Here is a 4,488-nt window from a genome sequence, read left to right as displayed (position 1 = left end):
TAAAGTGGTGATCCTAACCGACCTTAGACAGGGAATTTTTACTAGGATAAAAACTGATTTTAAATGTATTTGGCTAAGGTGTATGTAAACTTTCGACTTCAACTGTATATCCGAGCAGGGAATACATGGGGAAAATAATTGGCTTGCACACTTACATAGGCATGTGGGTGTATGATGCTGGGCCTGCTGATAGGGCTGCCCACTTAGAAAAAAATAAACATCACAAACAATAAGCACAAAGCAGCATTCTGATACTGCCATACAGGTATAGGAAACGTGAGAGCAATGTTGATGGAATAAACTATAGTTTTTTAAATAACTGAGTAAGACCACAGCTCTTGACCTTTGACCTGAGGACTCACTGTGTTAGAATGGTTATTGCGGTCGGGGGTGACGTAGCGAAAGAACACAACCACTTTGTCCACGGACACGAGCTTGACTTTCTCCCAGCCCCACACACGCACCAGGAGCTGGTGCAGCTTCAGCTCGTGAGTATGTTTGCAGAGAAACACAACCAACAACAGTTTAGAATCCAAATATAGACAGATATCCAGTCTAGGTTCGCATTCATTTTTACATTTACATCCAGAGTGACTTAGTCAGTACATTATAAGGCAGTTCATTTCTCGCATTGACATCCATAGCTATGGATTGTGAATTGTGTGCGATCACCAGTTTAACGTCTTATTTGCTCTCTTGTCCTTTTACTTTTTTGTTTTAGGTTTTATTCCCTGTATGAAAATAACAGGGATACGTCACAAACCATACCTATGCCTGAGTTTCTCGAGCTTCAAACTCAAAGGGAATCTCCTTTCCAGGCAGCACCTCTTGCCACTGGCTGACGATGTGCTTGTCATCTGACAGAGCTGTGCACGTGGGATATGGAGTCTGCACTGCCACTGTGAGACAGCGCCACCCTGTGGGGAAACTGAGGACTCTGGTTACCAACATGCAATGATTCAGGAAGGCGCAACGATCAAATGTAGGCTGCACATTTTTAATGGTAGACTCAGCAATATGACATTGCAATATTACATTATCAGTGGGAAGACTGCTCCACTGATCCTGTAGGGGTGGTGGTGAGGGTGGCGAACCCTGTGTGATTGCGCAGGGCGTAGGGTACAAATGGCTGCCTCGACTATGAAGCAGACGAGGAAAGAGAGCTATTCTTTAGTACTGGGCCTATAACTTCAAACTGTCATTCATCCACTTTCCTATATGTTAAAGAATAGATTGGACTATGAATGTAGTGTTAATTTGAATTCCTTCTATTGCATTTCAAATGATATAAAACAATTGCATTATGTTTGTTTTTTTATGCAGATATCCACATCAACATGCCATTTATGGAATGCACAACAATCCTTATTAAACCAATCCATAATTAATCAAGGCCAAATGTCAGTATGGATTTCCGAATGTTAGTTTTCCATGATGTGTTGTACAGCTGGTGGTATGCTGTTTAGCCAACCAACATGACCATACCTGCCACCAAGCTGCTCATTCAAATAGGACGGGAGGAAGATGCACACCGACGGTTCACATTGATAAAGCAGAAATATTTATTCACACTTAAATCCTACTCTTGGTCCATGGTATTTTTGCAATCAAGAAGATAAACCTCTCCAACTCCCTACATATCTTTTTCTCTCAATCTCAACTTGCATGTTCAGTTGTGGTCTCCAGGTAGCATAGAGCAGTGTCTAGATCAGAGATGAAGGCTCACCTTTGCTCCAAAAATAAACCAGGTAAATAATGATAGTGAACAATGATAATCACAATGGATTGGATTTATATAGATTGACATTGAATGGGGGAGGTGAAACAACATGACACAAACAGAGTAAAAAAAGGGAGAAAGGGAAGTCTGAGAATAAACAGATAATCTAACTTTCTAACACGACTCCGGCACCACCTGACACAATGGCTCTGTTCTAACTAAGGGGGGGGGGGGGGGGGGGGTCAATAAAATACTGTCTCTGTGGATGCTGATTATACTGACTTCAGTTTAACAATGGTTCAAATTTGCCAATATTGTCACAAGATCGTGAAACACTAGTGTTACACAAAACACTCTGTAATAACGTTGCATTAACGCTGTACTTAAGTAAGGATAGCGATGATACACATGATAAAGGAAAAGCATTGAGATGGGAAAACCCATGATGTGGATGCCATAGAAATATAACACGACTACTTCCTGGCCACCGGTCCACCCATTCTACTTAGAGATTACCATTCTAGTAATTCTATTTCTATGGTGGAGGCCAACCGCTGCACTCTCTGTGATCTATGGACTGTACCTCTGGAGTCAATGTGCTGCTCAAGGCAAGTCAAACTGACTGGTAGGCAAGAGGGACACCTGACAGCAGAGAGAGACAGTTACCACAGAGAGGAGAGACGTGCTAGGGGTCAGAAGAGAGGGCAAAGGTCAGGGTGTACTAAAAAACATGTTTTAATACCAACCATGACAAGTGTGTTTTATTTTATATTATGTGGTCATACTACCAATCAAAAGACCTGGATCTAAGCTAAATAACATCTTAACAGCAATCTTACTTTGACTTGAAGCCCTCCGCCATAAGGCCTACACTGCCATAATAAGGCCATAACAAATGTCGTAGCTGTTAGCTGATAGCATAATTTAGACACGATAGACCTATATAGGCCTAGGACCGTAAAGTAAGGAGTTACCAAAATGATTGAACAAAAACATGAGAGCCGGTCTTAACTCTTAATACACCATTTTGACAAGGCAAAGGAGCTGTGTAAATAGACAGTCATTCCCAACACTTGAATCAACATTTTCATTTTCGTCAAACAATCCAAATGTGCAATAACCATGCGAAGGCGGCGATAATTCAGGCAGTTTTCCAATGCATCTGTATAAAGCTTTGTTGCACTGCAAAAAAATCACCAAAATCAACACAAAATGATGTGATACAAATAGAAATACAAAGAAATGCTGGCACTATCGAAACGTTAGCATAAAATCAAGTGGGAACCACGCAATCATATACTCCAGAACAAACGTATATTAAATCAGATTTTTGTAACTACCCGCTAACTAATACAGTAATGTGCTGGAGCAATTGAGTATGAGGGCTCTACTTTTTTCTACTAAGGCTATTTTCAGCTCATAACAAGTGATGCGTGTGTGTGTAAACTTGGGGGAAACAGTACCCACTTGGGGGGGGGGGGGGGGGGTCCACCGAGGAGCCCATCCAGGATAGGGCTGCCGAGGGTTGGGGAGTCTGCTCCTCTTTCTTGCAGTAGTCAGCCAGCCAATATGCTCTTGGTGAGGCTGTACTGCTCTGTGTAGCCAGAAGAGGGCAGTAGCAAGGTGAGGAGGAAACTCAAAATCAGAGCGGAAGCACACTGCTAATCTTATGACTAACCTTAAATTACAACCAAAAAGCTCATTTTAGTTTTCATGAATTTTTGGGATATAACCAATTTTGACTTTGTGGCTGTGGTAACTAGACGAAACCGTTGTGCCAGCTGTTCACACGCATATCTGCCCTCTCATTGGCTAGAATGATCCCACCTGATCTTGCCTCATCCCGACTGCCTTCCATTTTGTAAGACATTTATTTTCATTATTAGAGCGGCCACTAGAATATCTGGTCAATATAATGGTTCATCTGTGCTCAAATCCATTCAAAGTTCACCACTACAGATCACACATACATGGCTTACATATATCCGGGGCTAACCCACTGTAGTTAAACAAGGTGTGCCAATTCACGACATAGTGCACTACTTTTGACCCGGGTCAAGAGTAGTGCACGACGACATAGGGAATAGGCTGCCGTGTCAGAAGCATCCACTGTGTCCAAATAGTGGGCAGTGCAGGTCATACCCAAAAGGACAGAGGTGATGTTGACATCCAGTCTGCTTGGCGTGGATGCCCATCGTGAGGCGCAATGCCTGGAGGCACCCTGCAGACTGATACAGGGCTCGATGAAGGGCTCCCAACCTGACACACACAGTGGTTAAGATCGTTACATGATCTCTCGTGGGTTAAAGCTAAATGTTGTGACTGACTGCCCCCTGGTGTTCATCACCAGCATGCTCACCTGACAGTTCTCTGTTGTAGTAGTCCCCTGACAAAGTGAAGCTGTTGTTGCCCTCCTGGGTCGAGCCGATTCGCTGCAGCACATAGAGTCCTGCCATTGGAGTTCAATGGAGAATGAGCTCTCAGAAGACATTACATAGTTGTTGTTATAGTACTAATACCACAGTATATACCACTAACATTATATTACACAATATCAGTATACAGTCGTGGCCAAAAGTTTTGAGAATGACACAAATATTAATTTTCACAAAGTCTGCTGCCTCAGTGTCTTCAGTATTCCATAGTAACATCTGACAAAAATATCTAAAGTATAATTACGAGCATTTCACAAGTGTCAAAGGCTTTTATTGACAATTACATGAAGTTGATGCAAAGAGTCAATATTTGCAGTGTTGACCCTTCTTTTT

General features: G+C 42.3%; 1 long non-coding RNA gene across 1 annotated transcript; it reads left to right on the top strand.

Annotated features, from left to right (window-relative positions):
* The first annotated feature begins 423 nt into the window (after nt 1-423).
* Nucleotides 424-1,642, top strand: LOC120058964. Its single transcript, XR_005478073.1, has 3 exons — nt 424-488; nt 722-982; nt 1,324-1,642. It is a non-coding gene; the product is annotated as an uncharacterized LOC120058964 (long non-coding RNA).
* Nucleotides 1,643-4,488: the final 2,846 nt, after the last annotated feature.

Source organism: Salvelinus namaycush, chromosome 14 (assembly GCF_016432855.1).
Source record: "Salvelinus namaycush isolate Seneca chromosome 14, SaNama_1.0, whole genome shotgun sequence".
NCBI lineage: Eukaryota > Metazoa > Chordata > Actinopteri > Salmoniformes > Salmonidae > Salvelinus > Salvelinus namaycush.
Note: the sequence above shows the minus strand (reverse complement) of the source record. Positions and strands in the feature narration are given on the sequence as shown.